Genomic DNA, 20,857 nt, shown 5'->3' with positions numbered 1-20,857 from the left:
ATCAGCTTGTAACTGATGTCCATTACAAGCCCACCGACTCCCACAGCTACCTAGAATACACCTCCTCCCACCCACCCTCCTGCAAAAATTCCATCCCCTATTCCCAATTCCTCCGCCTCCGCCGCATCTGCTCCCACGATAAGACATTCCACTCCCGCACATCCCAGATGTCCAAGTTCTTTAAGGACCGCAACTTCCCCCCCACGGTGATTGAGAACGCCCTTGACCGTGTCTCCCGCATTTCCCGCGACACATCCCTCACACCCCGCCCCCGCCACAACCGCCCCAAGAGGATCCCCCTCGTTCTCACACACCACCCTACCAACCTCCGGATACAACGCATTATCCTCCGACACTTCCGCCATTTACAATCCGACCCCACCACCCAAGACATTTTTCCATCCCCACCCCTGTCTCCTTTCCGGAGAGACCACTCTCTCCGTGACTCCCTTGTTCGCTCCACACTGCCCTCCAACCCCACCACACCCGGCACCTTCCCCTGCAACCGCAGGAAATGCTACACTTGTCCCCACACCTCCTCCCTCACCCCCATCCCAGGCCCCAAGATGACATTCCACATTAAGCAGAGGTTCACCTGCACATCTGCCAATGTGGTATACTGCATCCACTGTACCCGGTGCGGCTTTCTCTACATTGGGGAAACCAAGCGGAGGCTTGGGGACCGCTTTGCAGAACACCTCCGCTCAGTTCGCAACAAACAACTGCACCTCCCAGTCGCAAACCATTTCCACTCCCCCTCCCATTCTCTTGATGACATGTCCATCATGGGCCTCCTGCACTGCCACAATGATGCCACCCGAAGGTTGCAGGAACAGCAACTCATATTCCGCCTGGGAACCCTGCAGCCATATGGTATCAATGTGGACTTCACCAGTTTCAAAATCTCCCCTTCCCCCACTGCATCCCTCAACCAGCCCAGTTCATCCCCTCCCCCCACTGCACCACACAACCAGCCCAGCTCTTCCCCTCTACCCACTGCATCCCAAAACCAGTCCAACCTGTCTCTGCCTCCCTAACCGGTTCTTCCTCTCACCCATCCCTTCCTCCCACCCCAAGCCGCACCCCCAGCTACCTACTAACCTCATCCCACCTCCTTGACCTGTCCGTCTTCCCTGGACTGACCTATCCCCTCCCTACCTCCCCACCTACACCCTCTCCACCTATCTTCTTTACTCTCCATCTTCGGTCCGCCTCCCCCTCTCTCCATATTTATTCCAGTTCCCTCCCCCCATCCCCCTCTCTGATGAAGGGTCTAGGCCCGAAACGTCAGCTTTTGTGCTCCTGAGATGCTGCTTGGCCTGCTGTGTTCATCCAGCCTCACATTTTATTAACTTACAGTTGAATGTGGATTATACGCTAAAGTCAATAACTAGGCAGTAGTGCAGTGAAACAACTTATTGGAGTTTTTGCAGCCTTGGTCTTCAAACTTTTTCTTCTGTCTTGGGCTTTTATCTTCTGATTCTCGTTGCTTTCCATTGCACAGACCTTTCTTGCGAATCTCCTTTATGCTTGTTCTTTTTTGATTAACCTCCCTCTCTGCCCAATCACAGTTCATATGAACAACACTCACCTCACTCCACCACGTGATGTTCTTCATATTCATAATTACTCTCTTTACATCTTACCTGAGGACTGTTATATCTGTATTTATTACCTTTACTTCATCGCCATTTCTCTATTCGCTGACAGAGCGGTATCAAGAGTATCTTTAGCTTTGAGCTGCTGGAAGCCTTTTCAATCGCGACTTATTAAAAAATAACAAAAGAACTGGGATGTTGTAAATCAGGAACAAAAACAAAGTTGCTGGAAAAGCTCAGCAGGTCTGGCAGTATCTGTGAAGGTAAAAAGACAGAGTTAACGTTCCGGGTGCAGTGCCCCTTCCTCAGAGCGACTTATTAAAACCCCAGGATCGCTAATGTAACAATCTTTCTCTTTTAGTTCTCAGTCTCATTTGTCTCAAAATGCAACATTGTGATGACGATCATTAGCTTCTCACAATGCCAACACAAAGCACTGCGCATGCTCCAGCTCACAATGGAGTCTGGGTGATTGATGTCAGTGCGCGACCAATAGGAGCACAGGTGTGACGTAACGACCGGGCGGATGTCGCCCAATCGGAATGAAGGGAGGGCGGGATTAGTGAAAAACACGTGATCACCCACGCTTGCAGTTCAGAGTCGCTGAGACAACAGGAACAGCAGATGCTGGGGCATCTGAGATGACACGGTGTGTAGCTGGATGAACACAGCAGGTCAAGCAGCATCAGGCGAGCAGGAAAGCTGACGTTTCGGGCCTAGATCCTTCGCTGAGACCAAGATTTGTGCAATTGAGGTAAGAGCAGGACACGGTAAAGAAAGCAAAATGGCAGAAAGCGGGAGGGAAGTGATTTTTTTTTATCTTGGATTCTCCAGCATCTGCAGTTCCCATTATCACGGGAAGTGATATTCGTACGGGTTTGGAAATTTCACAAACACTTCGTGCACGTCGGAAAACACATATTTGAAACTCCCAGACTCACGTTTGCGGAAGACAAATCAATGCCTCAGATAGTGATAGGCCTGTGTGACCGTCACCATCTTTATTGGGGGCAATGAACCGCGGGGCGCATGCGCGGCAGCTTTGAAACTTTAAAAGGGCCGAGGTAAAGTTGGGCGCATGCGCATCCGCCTCTGGTAGAAAGAGAACAAGGTGTGGAGCTGGAGGAACACAGCAGGACAGGCAGCATCAGAGGGGCTGGAAAGCTGACCTTTTCGGTCCCAGACCCTTCAGAAATGGGGGAGGGGAAGGGGATTCTGAAATAAATAGAGAGAGAGAGAGAGAGAGGGGGGGAGGTGGGTGGAGAGGAGACAGACAAGTTAAAGAGGTGCAGATGGAGCAGGTAAAGGTGAGTGTAGGTGTGGAGGGGATAGGTCAGTCCAGGGAGGACCAACAGGTCAAAGGGGTGGGATGAGGTTAGCAGGTAGGAAATGGGGGTGCAGCTTGAGGAGGGGATAGGTGAGAGGAAGAACAGGTTAGGGAGGTGGGGATGAGCAGTTGTCTATTGTGAACTGAGTGTAGGTGTTCTGTAAAGCGGCCCCTAAGCCTCTGCTTGGTTTCCCCGATGTAGAGGAGGCCGCAATGGGTACAGCAGATGCAGTACACCACATTAGCACCTGCATTTCCCCATACAGATGGCCTAAAAACCCTATGCTATTTCCTGTCCTGCAGGTCTGACCAGGTCCCCTCCACTGACCCCATTATGCGCTTAGGTGAACTCGTCCTCACCCTCAACAACTTCTCTATCAACTCCTCCCACATCCTACAGACAAAGGGGGTGGCCATGGGTACCTGCATGGGCCCAAGCTATGTCTGCCTCTTTGTCGGAACAATCCATCTTCCATACATACACTGGCCCTAAACCCCACCTCTTCCTCCGGTACATAGATGACTGTATCGGTGCTGCCTCCTGCTCCCATGAGGAGCTCGAACAGTTCATCCACTTCACCAACACCTACCACCCCAACATTAAGTTCACCTGGGCAATCTCCTAACACCTTTCTCACCTTCCTGGACTTCTGTTTCCACCTTGGGCAACTGTCTGGAAACCAATATCCATTTCAAACCCACCAACTCTCTCAGCTACCTAGAATACACCTCCTCCCACCCACCGCCCTCAAAAAATGCCATCTCCTATTCCCAATTCATTCACTTCCGCCGCATCTGCTCCCAGGATTCCACTCCCGTACATCTGATGTCCTTCCTTTTCAAGGACCGCAACGCCACCACCCACCTCTTTCCTCCCGCACCACCCCCCCCGCAGTGATCGAGAATGCCCTTGACCGTGTCTCCTGCATTTTTCCACAACTCCTCCCTCGTACACCGTCCTTGCAATAACAACCAAAAAAGAATCTCCCTCATCCTCACGTACCACCCCACCAATCACCGGATCCAACGCATCATCCTCAGACATTTCCGCCATCAACAATCCGACCCCAACACCAAAGACATTTTCGCCTCCCCACCCTTGCCTGTTTTCCGGAGGGACCACTCTCTCCATGACTCCCGTGGCTCTGCACTCCCCTCCAGCCCCACTACACCTGGCACACTTCCCTGCAACCGCAGGAAGTGCTACACTTGCCCCCACACCACCTCCCTCACCCCCATCCCAGGCCCTAAGAAAACGTTCTACATCAAGCAAATGTTCATGTGCACATCTGCTAATGTGGTATACTGCATCCCCTGTACCCGTTGTGGCCTCCTCTACATTGGGGAAACAAAGCGGAGGCTTGGGGACTGCTTTGCAGAACACCTACACTCGGTTCACAACAAGCAACTGCACCTCCCAGTCGTGAACCATTTCAACTCCCCGTCCCATTCCTCAGACGAAATGCCTATCCTGGCCCACCTGCAGTGCCACAATGATGCCACCCAAGGGTTGCAGAAACAGCAACTCGTATTCTCCGTGGGAACCCTGCAGCCCAAAACGTATCAATGTGGACTTCACAAGCTTCAAAATCTCCCCTCCCCCAACTACATCCCAAAACTTGGCCAGGTTGTCCCTACCTCCATAACCTGTTCTTCCTCTCTCCTATCCCCTCCTCCCACCTCAAGCCGCACCCCCATTTCCTGCCTACTAACCTCATCCCACCCCCCTGACCTGTCTGTCCTCCCTAAACTGACCTATCACCTCACTACCTCCCCACCTATGCTTACCTTTACCTGCTCCATGCTGGCATCTTTGAATTGTCTGTCTCCTCTCCACATATCTTCTCCCTCCATCTTCGATCTGTCTCCCCCGTCTCCCTATTTAGTTCAGAAACCTCTTCCCCTACCCCATTTCTGATGAAGGGTCTAGGCCCAAAACGTCAGCTTTCCTGCTCCTTGGCCTGCTGTGTTCATCCAGCTCCACAACTTGTTATCTCGGATTCTCCAGCATCTACAGTTCCTATTATCTCTTATCCAAGAGAAATGTTTGTTTCTTGTAGATTTCTTTCCCAGAGTGTGGGATAATAGCAGCTCGCCCTGCTCTTGCTCACTTCTGTGCTTCCTGATCACCTTTGTCAGTGTCTAATCTCTTCAATCTCTAATGATGGATATATTTGATCTCTGTAGCATTTTACTGTTACCTCCTTGTACCTTTTTTGTGAATAAATTTTCCACTGCTCCCCACCCCCTCACCATATGCTGCCCTCTTACCAGATTAATTTTTGAACAGTATCTTTCACAGCCAGGAAATATTTTCCCAGTAAGAGAGTGCATTTTTCTTCCATTTCAGGCCACCAAATTCTACAGCATTTATATTCTGTGTCATTCATTTTGCACTTCTGCAGCATTTACTCTGTTTCTCCTTCCACAGATACCAGCGATCATTGCCAAAACCCTGTTGCCTGTGGAGAAGGTGATATTTAACTTCCGTGTGCTGCTGCAGTTCGTATGATAAAGGTGCTCCCACAATGCTCCATTTGAGAAGTTACAGATCGTTCATCTAGCGATACTGAAGAGCTGATGGTGTATGTCCAAATCAACAAACTATTTGTATTTTTATCATCTTTTATAATTTCACAAAAATATTGTCAAGAAACTTTTGACGTAAGGCCATATTAGGTCAGGTGACCAAAAAGTTACCAAATTTGCAGGTTTTCCTGACTCTCTCAAGGAAGGAAAGCAAACCTAAGAGGTTTATCATGGGAATTCCAGACCATGTTGCCTGGCAACTGTAGAAACAGCCTCCAGTAGTGAAGCGATGATTAAACACACTGTTGGAGTCTGGAACTAAATGAGTTATCGAAGTCTTGAAGGTTGTGTGGTGCAGGAGATAGGGCTCATCACAGCCGGGAATTTTAAATTGTTGCTTATAAATAGGAGCCTTTGTGGGTCAGGGAGCACAGCAGTGATGGTGAACAGGTCTTGGTGCAAATGAACTTGTGTGCAGCAGAATTTTAGGTATTCTTGAGGTTACAGGGACGTTGAATGTGGGAGGCCGACTGGCAGTGAGTTTGGATAGTTAAGCCTAGAGATAACACAGGAATAGATGAGGGGTTCAGCAGATGATCTGATACTAAGGTGTCACTGTCAGATCATTGTCACTGAAGTGGAAGTAAGTGGTTTTTGTGCAGGGCTCTGCTGTTTACCCTCACCTCACCTCAGGAATTCAGCTGTTTGTGAATTTGTGGATCAAGTCTGTAATAAGATCAGGAACCAAGTGCCCACCATGGCCCAAGCTGGGTGTCACTGAGCAGGTTACTGCTGAGTAAGTGCTGCTTAATACTGCTGTTGACAACACCTTCCATCACTTTACTGATGATAGAGAGTGGACTGCTTGAGGGAAAACTGGTTGGGTTGGATTTGCTGTGTTTTTGTCCTGAACAGACCTGGGCAGTTTTCCAAATTGTCAGTAGATGCCAGTGCTGTAGCAGGACTTGAGACAGTTTGGCTTGGAGGCTAGCAAGCTCTGGAGCACTAGTCATCGGTACTATTGCCAGCGTGTTGCCAGGGCCCGTAACATTTGCAGTATTCATCCATTTATTAATATTATTTGAAATGAATCAAATTGGATGAAAACTCACATCTCTGATGTAGGGGACCTCTGGAGAAGGCTGAGATGGAGCATCCAGTTGGCACTTCTGGCTGAAGATTGCTGCAGTCTTGTCTTTTGCATGGATAGGTTGGGCTCTTCTGTCAGTGAGGATGGGGATTTTTGGCATGCTTCCTCCAGTGACTTGTTTAAGTGTTCATCACCATTCACGACTGGGTTTGGCAGAACTGCAGAGCTTAGATCTGATCTATTGGTTATGGGGTGGCTTAGCTCTAATTCTTGCTGCTTATGCTATTTGGCATGCAGATAGTCCTGTTGGGAAGTTTTACCAGGTTGGCAGCTTATTTGTAGGTATGCCTTGTGCTGCTCTTGGCATGCCCTCCTATACTCTCCATTCAACCAGTGTGGTTCCCCTGGATCAATGGTAATGTTTGAGTGCACAATATGCTGGCCCATGAGGTTACAGATTGTGCCGGAGTAAGTTCTGCTGCTGTTGACGTCCCACAAAGCCTCATAGATATCTGGTTTTGAGTTCCTGTATCTGTTCCAAGTCTGTCCGTTTTAGCCAAAGTTCATGCCACTCAACACAATGGAGGGTATTCTCAAGTTTAAGATGAATCTTTGTCTCCACAGGACTGTGCGGTGGTCGCTGTTATCAATCCTGACAGGGACAGATGCATCTGCAGCTGGGAAATTTGTGACAATGAGATCAGCTATGTTTTTCCCTTTTGTTGGTTGTGTCAGCACCTGCTGCAGTCCCAGCCAGGCAGCTTTGACCAGCTTGATTGGTAATCCTGATGCTGAACTACTCCTGATGGTCGACATTGAGTACATTTAGTGCCATTCACACTCACACTGTTTCTCCAAGTGCTATTCGACATGTAGTTTTTTTTTAAAATTAAAATTCACTCTTCAGATGTGGAAATCACTGGCTGGACCAGCATTTATTGCCCATCCCTAATTGCCCCAAAGGCAGTTAAGAGTCAACCACATTGCTGTGGGTTTGGAGTTGCATGTCATGCAGACCAGGTAAGGATGGCAGATTTCCTTCCCGAAAGGACATAAGTGAACCTGAATAATCAGCAATGGTTTCATGGTCATCATTTGACTATTAATTCCAGATCATTATTTAATTCAAATTTCACCATTTGCCGTGGCAGGATTCGAACCCAGGTCCCCAGAATGTTATCTGGGTCTCTGGATAAATAATCTAGCGATAATACTGCTGCCGATTTTATCAACTGAGGGAGGATGGTCCATGGCATTCAGCAGGAGCCATGAGACTTCCAGGCGTAAGAGTCAATGTCAAGTACTCCCAGGTCCGTTCCCGCGATCAGAATAGCAACTGTGCTGCCACGTCAGTCCTGCTCCTGGGACAGGCCTTCACTCAGGACAGTGGTGGCGTGTGTCACTTGTCTGTAAGGTAGATTCTATGCAAATGAAGCTGTTTCTTGACTAGTCTTGGAGCCACCTCTCCAAATTTTGCCACTCGCCCCGAGATATTAGTAAGGAGGAATTTATGGAGTCGACAGGGCTGATTCTGCAGTTGTCTTTCCTCGTGCCTTGGTAGATGCCGAGTGGTCCACCCAGCTTCATTCCTTTGAGACTTTACAGTCACTTGCAACTGAGTGGCTTGCTGAGGTTGGCAAATTTTTTTCCCTGATGGACATTAGATTTTTTTCTTTTTCTGCCATTAGCAATGGTTCCATGGCAACCAGTTGATTCTTAATTCCAGTTTTTTTTATTGAATTCAAATTCCACCATCTGCTAAGATGGAATTCAAACCCAGACTTCTGTTGTACATTTTAATATTCTGGATAAAAGTTAATTCATCAGGTTTGTTCACTCATTTTTGAATATCTCTAACATAGGCATTGTTTCTTTGCAAACCGTTGTCCATCATCCTGTCTCTTCAATCCTCCCCTCCAACCAAAAGTGAGGGAGTCATATGGAAACTCCATCTCACTGAGATTGCGACAGTCCAAATCGGATGCCTCTGCTGCTTCCCTCTCTTCCACTCGCCCACCAAACTAAATTGCCTTGCACGTTGCTCATCGTTTTAGTCCTAAACTTGCATCTTTCTCCAGTCTCATGTAAGCCTTATCAGAGTTTGTCTTAATCCTTTGCCCTATTGTCGCTAAACTACAAACATTCTAACTCTCTCTTATTTCTCCTCTTGCTCCTCCTCCTCCTTGCCTCTGCCCCCATGCCAGTTTAGATATTGTCACTTGTTCTGTCTGCTTCTCTTTTCTGGTTAGGTCCTTCTCACCTGTTCTGTTTAAAACCAATATTTGACCTCACTGTCGTTGGAAAATCCCACTCCATCTCTCTCTTTCCTGTCTGAAATCCATGTAGTTGATGTCCCTCAAGGATCTGTCCTTGGCTCATGCTGTTTCTCACCGACATACCGCCAGGAGGTGAGATCTTCCACAAGCACCATGTTAGGTTTTGCACGTATACTACAATATTCAGATCTAACTCCCCTCCATCTCTCTCCTTTGCTCCACTGTTACTCAATTATAAAACTGCTTGTCATGATTCCACTACGTGATTAGCTGAAATTTCCTCCAATAACACTTTGTGAAAATTAAACACATTGCCTTCAGTTGTTATTACAAATTATTTTTTCTTACTACTGTACTGAATCCATCCCTCTCGCTGGGAACTGTCTGAGGCTGAACTGCACCCTTCTCAATAATGCTCTCATATCTCCCCTCAACGTGAACATTTTACCATACATCTTCTCAATCACATGCCAGAAATTTCAACCTCTAAAATGCTCCTTCTCTCCACCTCACTCCAGCTCATTTGTGACTGAAACCCCTTACCCATGTCAGTGTTGCCTTAAATTTGATGATTCCAAAAGAGAGCCCTCCATTCTCTGCCTTATCAAGAATCTGCTCCCACAATCGGAAATATCCCCTCAGCATTTATGCTGTCAACTCCCTTAAGAATCCTATATTTTTAATTGGATCATCTCTCATTCTTCTAAAATCTAGTTAGTAGATTCCAAACCTGTTTAGTCTTAGCTTAAAAGATAATCCCTCCAAACTGGTGATCATCCTAGTTCATCTTCTCTGAAATACCTCCAATGAAGTGATATATTTGCTGAAATGGACCAAAACTGCTCACATTCCTCCAGATGTGGTCTTAACAACAATTTGTACATTTGCCCTAAGACATGTATTCCAAACTCCTATACTGCAAACATCTTGACATAAGGGATAACATCCCTTTGCCCTTCCTGATTTCCTGTTGCAACTGTGTGCACGCTTTGCATTTCCTGCACAATTATTCCTGAGTCCCTCTGTGATGCAGTTTTCCACAGTTTTTACCTTTTTAATAACACTGTTCTTTGGTCGTCTCCTCAAGAATAAACTTCATAATTTCCCACATTTATTCTCCATTTGCCAACTTGTCACCCATTTATCAATATCTCTCCATAAACTGTAACCCTCATGGAACTTGACTGTTATCCCTTCATGAGATCCTCCCTCATTCTTCTAATCTTTTTGTTGGGAGCACTGGGCAAGACGACACATACATAATTGCTATCTTTTTAAGGGGCATTCTTTTGAATGACTGGGAGAAGCTTGCAGTCCATTGTTCAGAATCGAGACAACTTGTTCATCAAGCTGTTAGCTTTTCCAGCCCAATGTTTCATGGATGTGGCAGTGCAGCAGCACAGAAGAAAAGGAAGTGAATCCTGTCATCTGCATCTCTCTAAATCATGGCCGTTCTTTGCCATATGTCAAAGACCTACAGTTCTGGTCAGTGGCATGAAGTCCCAAGGTGGAAACTCCTAGAAACCCAAATAGATTTCTCCCTGAATCGACGACTGACCTCCACAAGGGATAATGTGTAATAGGGACAATGCACAGTTATCCTCGGCCAGGATGAGGGGATGTTGTGAAATTCTACCCGGACTGACAGTGATGGATTTCATGAATTTGTGTTACAGGATAATAGAAGTGGACTTTCAGGTGGGGAACTCAATAATTGTAACAACAAACTCTGACAGAATTACTCAATTCATCAGCACCTGGATATTCGCATTGTGTGAGAGTGTTGTGTTCCTGCTCATTTCCCATTTACCGTGTAAAATTTCTCTCTTAAATCACCCCATTCTCTCAATAGATCGTCCCTGAAATTTTCAGTGTGTCCTGTAATCTTTTTTATGATCAGTCATGTGTACATTTTATCATCCTAAAGTGTTTCTTTTGCCAACACCTCTATCAAAGGTCGCCACAAAACCCTTTGTTACAAGGAGAACAATCTCCGTTTCCCCATCACCTGATTCCTCAATGACTGTTTGCTGTCTATAAGGCACTCGTCTGGATTGTGTTGGAACATTTTCCGCTTCCTTGCATGAGTACAGCCCCAACACTATTAGAAAAAGTGAACATCCTCCAGGTGAAGCGGTGTGACAGAGTCGTGTCCCATCCACCACATGCAACATTCCCCTCTACACCACCGAGGCACAGTGGCATCACTGTGCCAAAGGTAAAGTCACCATTGTCCTACCTGACCATAGGGCTGGTTTAACCCGAAGATTACCACACCGTGGGTGAAGGGAGAGGTTGAGAAGGAGAGTCCGTCTATTTTAGATGGATATTCTCAATATGTACGAACAATGCCCAGGTCACATGAAAGAATAATGTTAAAAAACAAGCACTAACCATGCAACTAAAAACCCTCTTCCTACAAACCATTCTGTTAAATCTCTTCTTCCCCCTATCAGGGACCATCCCGTCCTTCACAGTGTGTGGGGGATCTTTGGTTTGCACAGACTCAGCTCGTCTTTCCTGTCTGTGATGTCATCATGCTGTGACAATGGCACTGAACATCACTGTCTGTGAGGGTGGTGGGCACAGAGATCCTCATAGCGTTTAAGACATATTCAGATGCCCACTTGTGATGCCAACGCAGACAGGTCTATGGGCCAAGTGCTGGAAAATTAGCTTAGAATAGTTAGGTGATGGTTTTTAACTGGCACAGGCTGGATGGGCCCCAAAGCCTTTTTCTGGACTGTAGACCTCCGAGACGCTTCACATAGGAAGATGCCAAACAATATTTCAAGCCATTTCAGAAAATGAGATATTAAAATATATGACTCATGATTACCTCACTTTTCTACAAAAAACATTGAGCATAGAGATGAAGTGGTTTACCAAGAAATTCTGGAGCTTGAATCCCAGGAAATTGCAAGTGCCACCATCAAGTGGAAGAATAAAAATGGGATCTGATGAAGGGTCTAGGCCCGAAACGTCAGCTTTTGAGCTCTTGAGATGCTGCTTGGCCTGCTGTGTTCATCCAGCTCCACACTTTGTTATCAAAAGGACTGTATTAGAGGAAAGCACAATTTTGCTTCCAATTAGCAAGCTCTTCCTGAATCGCATGTGATCTAACTTTACTCATCAGTCTACCATGTGGAACTCTGTCAAAAGCTTCACTCTCATTCCAGAGGTGCTGCAAATCTGATCCAATCCCCCTGCCATTTGTCCACCGCCCTCTTGATCATGCCTTGAAAAGTTAATAAATGTGAGATACTGTGTTTTGGTAAAGTGTAGGACTTAAACAATTGATGTTTGCACCCAGGGTAGAGTTGTGGAGCAGAGAAATGCGGAGATTCAGGTAGATACTACTTTGAAGTTTATGGAGATAGGTAGACAGGGTGGTTACCAAGTTGTTTCGCTCACTTGCCTTCATTACTCAACCTTTGGAGTCTCGGAGTTGGGATGTTATGTTGAGATTGTACAGTACATGGTGAAGCTTCATTTGAGGTATTGTGTGCAGTTCTGGTCGCCCTGTTACATGAAGGATGTTATTATTAAACTGGAGACAGTTCAGAAAAGATTTGCTGGGATGTTACCAGGAATGGAGGGCTCGATTATTAAAATAGACTGCCAAATCTAGGACTTTTCTCACTGGAGCATAGGATGTTAAGGGTTGACCTTACAGAGGCTTATAAAATCATGAGGGCACAGATTATGTGAATATTAAGGGCTTTTTTCCCTAGGTTGGGGGATTTCAAGACAAGGGGACATATGTGTAAGATGAGAGGAGAAAGACACATTTAAAAAAAGGCATGAGGCTGAGATAGTAAAAAAGTATTTCACATGCGTATTTACTGCAGAGAAGGATATGGAAGCTAGTGAGCTTGGAGACATAAATAATGAGTCGTCAGAAGTGTCCATATTACAGTGGTCTAGGTGCTGGACGTCTTAAACTGCGTAAAGGTGGATAGGTCCTTGGCACCTGATCAGGTGTTACCCACAAACTCTGGGAGAAGCTGGGGAAGTAATTGCTGGCCCCCTTGCTGAGGTATTTGTATCACTGACACTAGTGAGGTGCCAGAAGTCTGGGTGGCTAATGTGGTGCCATTCTTTAAGGAAAAGCCAGAGGACTATCGACCGTTGAGCCTGTTGTCAGTGGTGGGTAAATTGCTGGAGGGGATTCTGAGGGAGAGGATTTGCATGTGTTTAGAGAAGCAAAGACTGATTAGGGATGGTAGACATGGCTTTGTGAGTGGGAAATCTTGTCTCACTAACTTGACTGAGTTTTTTGAAGAATTGACAAAGAAGATTGAAGAAGCCAAAGCAGTGGACATTGTCTATATGGACTTCAGCAAGGCATTCACCAAAGCTCCACATGATAGACTGGTTAGCAAGATTAGATCAAATGGAATCCAGGGAGAGTTAGCTATTTCAAACAAAATTGGCATGAAGGGAGAAGACAGGATCGTAGTAAGGGGTTGGGGTTGTCTATTTTTTCAGTCTGGAGCACTATGAACAGCAGTGTGCTGCAAGGATCGGTGCTGGGTCCACCGCTTTTTGTCATTGATACAAATCACGTGGAATGCATATTGGAGGAATGGTTAGTAAGTGTGCCGATGACGCAAATTGTTGTAGTAAACGGCAAAGAAGTTTGCCTCCAAGTACAATGGGAACTTAATCAGATGGGCCAATGGGCCAAGGAGTGACAGAAATCAGTTTAGTTTGGATAAATGCGAGCTATTGCATTATGGTGATGAAAATCAGGGCAGGACTTAAACAGTTAATGATGAGGCCCTGGGGACTGTTACACAACAGAGACTCCTTGGGGTGCAGGTGCACAGTTCCTTGAAGGTGGATGGCAGGTACAGAAGGTAGTGAAGATGATATTTGCTCTGCTTGCATTTATTGGTCAGTGCATTGAGTGCAGGAGTTGGGAGGTCATGTTATAGGCTGAACAAGACATTGATTATGCTGCTTTTGGAATATTGTGTTCAGTTCTGGTCTCCCTGCTATAGGAATGATGCTGTTAAACTTGGCAGCGTGCAGAAAAGATTTACAAGGATGTTGCAGGAGGTGGAAATTTTGAGCTGTAGGGAGAGGCTGAATATGCTACGGCTATTTTCCCTGGAGCATTGAAGGCTGAGAGGTGACCTTATAGCAATGAATAAAATTATGGTGGGCATAGGGTGAATAGCCAGTTTAAGCTGAGAGGGAAAGTTTTTTTTTAAAAGGGAAAGTTGGTGGTGCCTGTGTAGAATGAGCTGCTCGAGGAACTGGTGGAAGCTGCGACAATTATGACATTTAAGAGGCATCTGGATGGGTATGTGAATAGGAAGGGGTTAGAGGAATATGGGTCAAATGCTTGCAAATGGGATTAGATTAATTTAGGATATCTGGTCGGTATGGACAACTGGGACCAAAGGGATTTTTTCGTGCTGTACAACTCTGACTACGCATTTTTTGTTTTCATTTCAGATTTCCACAATTTTACTTCTGCGCTGTTCTTATTCTTTCAGAGGGATCGAAGGGTTGAGTTACAGATCTATATAATACCTGTCCTTCCTCCCTGGCTCTCCCACCTCTCTTTCGGGAGTTTTGTGCAAACACTGACTGGATCCCTTACCTGGAGGATATTTATTTATGAATTTGTTCTAATGATCATCCAGCATATTCCCCAAGTATCCCTCCACAAATGTCCAGAGGATTTCTCAGTTTCACAATCTGTGTGCGTTCTTCTGGTTCCTCACTCACTGCACTTGCTTTCTGTTTGAAAGCTCAGTCTACAGTTGGAGAATTCAAACAGGAACATATCCAGATCTGACAGTCACTTTGTTAATCACAACTCAATTACCTCAGGATTTTGAACAATGATGGAAAAAGCAGCACTCACAGAGGGGAGAAATGTGCGTGGTCTGTGAAGATTCATCTGAAATGTCCTTACACCAGCTCAGTGACACTGGGGAAAGACCATTCACCTGCTCTAAATGTGGGAAAGCATTCACTCAGTCATCCAAACTGTTAACACACTAGTGAGTTCACAAAGAAGCACAGTTGAAGGATTTTGCTGTCACTCTCACTATCAAATGAACCATGGTTTTGGGCTGTTTGTACTGATGTTACTGATCCCTGCTCAATTAAAGATACTGATATTGCGGATAAAATGTTAATACCAGTTGTGTATCTGTAAGGTAGAGCTTGGAAATAGTCATGTTATCATGACACATCGACACATTCACACTGACGAAAGACTATCCACCCGCACAGTGTGTGAAAAGGGATTTCCTGGTTCATCAGGACTGGTTAACTATCAGCAAATTTCTGAGTAATTATTAAGTTGGGTTTTCATTCTGCTGTTAGCTATATCCAAACCATGTTTTTTGGGCTTGTTTCTGGAGACCACAGGAACCCTCCGGTGTGGAAGCAGACCATGTAGCCCATCAAGTCCACTCTGAACTTACGAAGCGTGTCCGACCCAGACCTTGCCTGCGTGGGTTTCCTCCAGGTGCTCCAGTTTCCTCCCACAGTCCAACAAATGTGCAAATTGGGTAGATTGACAATGCTAAATTGCCCATAGTGTCACGGGTGTAAAATGCAGAGACGGAGTAGGTTGAGAGACTGGGTGGGATGCTCTTTGGAGGGTTTGTGTGGACTCAATGGACTGAATGGCCATCTTCCACACTGTAGGAATTCTATGATGATCTTGATGGCTCTTTATTTGTTAGTTATGCCTGGTCAATATGTCTGCACACCTTTACAATTACAGATTCTATTGCTCTCCACAGACACGTTTCAATTTTTAACAGATATTTGTTTATTGGAAACAATGCAATCTTTCCTTTTGATTTTTATCCACAAAATAAAAGTTTTAAATCTAAACAAAAGATTGGGATGAGTCCTGTACTATAATCCGTGATTGCATTTTCCCAATTGGCTACGAAACCTCGTGACCATTGTGACTCTGTCCAGGGGGAAATGCGGTCTCCTCAGATATTTTCCTGTTGTCCATAGCAATGATGGATCTCATGATGAATACATAAACCAAGACATTGTGTGATACCTAGTGTATATTTTCTATTTAGTCTGCTGTCCATTACTCCACAGAGACTGAGATAACGGTCTGGGGACCTAGGTTTGAATCCCACCATTCCAGATGGTAGAATTTGATTTTTTTTTAAAAATCTGAAGTAAGAATCTAATGATGACTGTAAATCCGTTGTCCTTGTTGGAAAAACCTATGTCTTTTAGGGAAGGAAACTGCCATTCTTATCCAGGGATATCAAGATCCCATAATGCCTTTTTAAAAAATTAATTTTAAAAAATCTCCTGCAAATACATTTATCTCTGTCTTAATTTATTTGGCAACCGACAGTTAAAACTGGTTGATGGTCACTTTCACTTTTGATCAAGCTGTGGCCATTTCATGGTTGAAACAAAAAAAAATGCATGAATGGAACCACAGTTCTTCTCGGAGGAACAATGCATGCTTTGAATTGTTTGAAAAAAAACCTCATCTCACTTCTGAGCCAGATATCAAAGTTGACCGGATCCTGATGCTGTGTACCATGGAAGTGAAATTCTTCACCATCCTATCCACTTGTGTTGCTATTTCAGGGAGCTATGGACTTGAACCTCCCAAACTCCTGAACACCTTGAGAATTTCATCAAACTGACCTCCAATGGCAGGAATGGACAGGGTCAGCTTGGATTGATGATCATAATTCAGGCTCAACAAGTTTACTGGAGCATTTTGAGAGTGTAATTAGTAGTGAGTGTGGCCACCTCTCTGTACTGTAGTGATACAGATTCCCTGATCCTGATTGCCCCAAATGGCTGACTGACAGTGTCAAAGTCCCTGGGCTGATATCGAATGATTCCTTGGACATGCTGTGTCAGAATCTCCTGACTTAATCCTGTCTCCCTTGCACTGACTGAGAACTGTTTCCCTGAGAATTTGAGACGTGACCATTCGGTCGAAACACCTGTTTGTTGCCACAGCTGCTAACCAGCCCTTGAGTGACTGCTGGGAACACAATGCTAAGCTGCCTGCCTTATGCCTGCGATAAACACCAGGCAAGACAGGAGCACTGTGAGACATTAGGTTCTAGTTCAGACATCAAAGTGCAAAAATGCCAGGGAAAGGGACAGATATTGTATCAGAACTCATCTCAGGTGCTGAAAAGCTTGTGGAGTTCGGACAGCAAGAATGCACTTTTTGGACAGGCAATTCTGCATCTTGATGTAGAATTTTTATTTAACTTCTGGCTCATTTTGCTAGATTTGCAAATATCTCTTGGTCTGGCTAATGTGAGAAGTGGTAATCTGATTAAACTCACAGGCCTTGATTTGAGAAAAATAAAGCAGTCACATGCACACGTTTGATTGGTTGCTCTTGCACTCAAATGAAAAATGTGCGTTTGTATACACCATACCCTTTCCTGGTTCACAGTGTTTCCAAAATCTCTAGTTCAATACATCCCAAGTCATCACCATCAGAGTCAAAACTAGTGAATACTTCGATAGCTTCATTTTTTCTTCATCTGAAATGCTATTTGTAATGAGGTCGTGTTGGCAGGCTATTTTCTTTTACTTCTGATGCCACGTGTGGATTTTCAGGGATGGTGTTGGTGGGAAGATGCAGCATGTACCAGGGATGAGGGACTAACATTCAGAGCAAATGCTGAACATGTAGAAAAGGAGTGATTAACAGGTACCTTGGAACAAGCATATTTGGAGAAGGTTGGTTGAGAGGACTGAGAGAAAGCACTTTGGTGGCAGCACCAGGACATGTGTTTGATTCCAGCCTTGGGTGGCTGCCTGTGTGGTGTTTGCACATTCTCCCTGTGTCTGTGTGGTTTCCTCAGAGTGCTCCCACAGTCCAAAGCTGTGCAGGTTACGTGAATTAGCCATGTTAAATTGCCTGTAGTGTTTAGGGAGAAGTAGTTTAGGTGAGTTATAGGTCTGGCTGGGATGCTCTGAGGTTTGGTGTGGACTTGTTGGGCTGAAGGGCCTGCTATGGTTCCAGTGTGTTAACAAGGTGTAGAGCTGGGTGGACACAGCAGGCCAAGTAGCACTGAAGGAACAGGAAGTCTAACATCTTAGGCTGAGACACCCTTCTTCAAGTTTTGTCCAGCTGCTTTTAAAATTGGTTTAATGAGAGTAAACCATTCCTGGAAACACTGCAATACCAGGATGATGCATGGAGAGGGCAGAGTAAGCCCCTGATCCAACTCCCTGCTCCAAAAGTCTGTTCAACATAGAGTCCTTAAGTAAACAACACATCAGATATTAAAGCTGATAAGAACTGATAGACTACAATCAAGTGCATAAAAGGCTAAGAAGCAATACCGTTCTAATGCTGGATTTACCTTGGGTCCCAGTTCCCTTCCATATTTTCCATCAGCCTTACTGTATGCAAAGGCTTGTAAATCACTGCTGACAGTTTTTACTGTTGTTCCCATACTCCTGGGCTTCCTAACTGGGGCAAACAAACAGTCAGTTTACACCAGTACTTTTTCAAGACCTTTTCTATAAAACTCTCTTCGGAGTGAATGTACATCATCGGAAATGTACCAATCAGATGATATAGGGCAGAGCTGACGTCACTAACAAGCCTCATCAATAAGCTCCGTGACGAGCAGCGGGTCAGTGAGATTGCAGCAACAATCGGTACAATACCGCACACTCAGAGAATGTGAGAGATAATGGGAACTGCAGATGCTGGAGATTCCAAGATAATAAAATGTGAGGCTGGATGAACACAGCAGGCCAAGCAGCATCTCAGGAGCACAAAAGCTGACGCTTCGGGCCTAGACCCTTCATCAGAGAGGGGGATGGGGGGAGGGAACTGGAATAAATAGGGAGAGAGGGGGAGGCGGACCGAAGATGGAGAGTAAAGAAGATAGGTGGAGAGAGTGTAGGTGGGGAGGTAAGGAGGGGATAGGTCAGTCTAGGGAAGACGGACAGGTCAAGGAGGTGGGATGAGGTTAGTAGGTGGCTGGGGGTGCGGCTTGGGGTGGGAGGAAGGGATGGGTGAGAGGAAGAACCGGTTAGGGAGGCATAGACAGGTTGGACTGGTTTTGGGATGCAGTGGGTGGGGGGGAAGAGCTGGGCTGGTTGTGTGGTGCAGTGGGGGGAGGGGATGAACTGGGCTGGTTTAGGGATGCAGTAGGGGAAGGGGAGATTTTGAAACTGGTGAAGTCCACATTGATACCATATGGCTGCAGGGTTCCCAGGCGGAATATGAGTTGCTGTTCCTGCAACCTTCGGGTGGCATCATTGTGGCAGTGCAGGAGGCCCATGATGGACATGTCATCAAGAGAATGGGAGGGGGAGTGGATATGGTTTGCGACTGGGAGGTGCAGTTGTTTGTTGCGAACTGAGCGGAGGTGTTCTGCAAAGCGGTCCCCAAGCCTCCGCTTGGTTTCCCCAATGTAGAGGAAGCCGCACCAGGCACAGTGGATGCAGTATACCACATTGGCAGATGTGCAGGTGAACCTCTGCTTAATGTGGAATGTCATCTTGGGGCCTGGGATGGGGGTGAGGGAGGAGGTGTGGGGACAAGTGTAGCATTTCCTGCGGTTGCAGGGGAAGGTGCCGGGTGTGGTGGGGTTGGAGGACAGTGTGGAGCGAACAAGGGAGTCACGGAGAGAGTGGTCTCTCCGGAAAGCAGACAGGGGAGGGGATGGAAAAATGTCTTGGGTGGTGGGGTCGGATTGTAAATGGCAGAAGTGTCGGAGGATAATGCGTTGTATCCGGAGGTTGGTGGGGTGGTGTGTGAGAACGAGGGGGATCCTCTTGGGGCGGTTGTGGCGGGGGCGAGGTGTGAGGGATGTGTCGCGGGAAATGCGGGAGACGCGGTCAAGGGCGTTCTTGATCACCGTGGGGGGAAAGTTGCGGTCCTTAAAGAACTTGGACATCTGGGATGTGCGGGAGTGGAATGTCTTATCGTGGGAGCAGATGCGGCGGAGGCGGAGGAATTGGGAATAGGGGATGGAATTTTTGCAGGAGGGGGGGTGGGAGGAGGTGTATTCTAGGTAGCTGTGGGAGTCGGTGGGCTTGAAATGGACATCAGTTACAAGCTGGTTGCCTGAGATGGAGACTGAGAGGTCCAGGAAGGTGAGGGATGTGCTGGAGATGGCCCAGGTGAACTGAAGGTTGGGATGGAAGGTGTTGGTGAAGTGGATGAACTGTTCGAGCTCCTCTGGGGAGCAAGAGGCGGCGCCGATACAGTCATCAATGTACCGGAGGAAGAGGTGGGGTTTGGGGCCTGTGTAGGTGCGGAAGAGGGACTGTTCCACGTGACCTACAAAGAGGCAGGCATAGCTGGGGCCCATGCGGGTGCCCATGGCCACCCCCTTAGTCTGTAGGAAGTGGGAGGAGTCAAAAGAGAAGTTGTTCAGTGTGAGGACGAGTTCAGCTAGGCGGATGAGAGTGTCGGTGGAGGGGGCCTGGTCGGGCCTGCGGGACAGGCAGAAGCGGAGGGCCTTGAGGCCATCTCCATGCGGAATGCAGGTGTACAGGGACTGGACGTCCATGGTGAATATGAGGTGTTGGGGGCCAGGGAATTGGAAGTCCTGGAGGAGCTGGAGGGCGTGGGTGGTGTCACGGACGTAGGTGGGGAGTTCCTGGACCAAAGGGGAGAAAATGGAGTCCAGATAGGTGGAGATGAGTTCGGTGGGGCAGGAGCAGGCTGAGACGATGGGTCGACCAGGGCAGGCAGGTTTGTGGATTTTGGGAAGGAGATAGAAACGGGCCGTGCGGGGTTGGGGAACAATGAGGTTGGAGGCTGTGGGTGGGAGGTCCCCTGAGGTGATGAGGTCGTGAATGGTGTTGGAGACACTCAGAGAATGTGCCAGCACAGAGGAAGGTGCTTCAGCCTGTCACTGTCTGCATCAGCTGTCTGTACGGGTAACTTCGCCAGTCCTTCGCGATGCCCTGTAAATCTCTCATCATTCAACTCTCTCTCCTGAGGGCCACAAATGATTCTGCTTCCAGCGCCCTCTCAGGCAGTGCACAGCTGGCAGAAACCACTCGCTGAAGATGGCGC

The 20,857-nt window shown here is 46.7% G+C and overlaps 1 long non-coding RNA gene and 1 other non-coding gene across 2 annotated transcripts; one reads left to right on the top strand and one right to left on the bottom strand.

The window, feature by feature from the left end:
• The first annotated feature begins 2,166 nt into the window (after positions 1-2,166).
• On the top strand, positions 2,167-10,669 carry LOC125450298 (uncharacterized). Its single transcript, XR_009444790.1, has 4 exons — positions 2,167-2,352; positions 5,357-5,510; positions 7,169-7,564; positions 10,497-10,669. It is a non-coding gene; the product is annotated as an uncharacterized LOC125450298 (long non-coding RNA).
• Positions 10,670-17,962: 7,293 nt separating this feature from the next.
• On the bottom strand, positions 17,963-18,154 carry LOC132208686 (U2 spliceosomal RNA). Its single transcript, XR_009444823.1, has one exon. It is a non-coding gene; the product is annotated as a U2 spliceosomal RNA (small nuclear RNA).
• Between the last annotated feature and the right edge of the window lie 2,703 nt (positions 18,155-20,857).

The sequence above is a fragment of the Stegostoma tigrinum genome, unplaced genomic scaffold (assembly GCF_030684315.1).
Source record: "Stegostoma tigrinum isolate sSteTig4 unplaced genomic scaffold, sSteTig4.hap1 scaffold_50, whole genome shotgun sequence".
Lineage (NCBI taxonomy): Eukaryota > Metazoa > Chordata > Chondrichthyes > Orectolobiformes > Stegostomatidae > Stegostoma > Stegostoma tigrinum.
The sequence above is the reverse complement of the archived record's forward strand: the minus strand, read 5'-3'. Positions and strand labels throughout refer to the sequence as shown.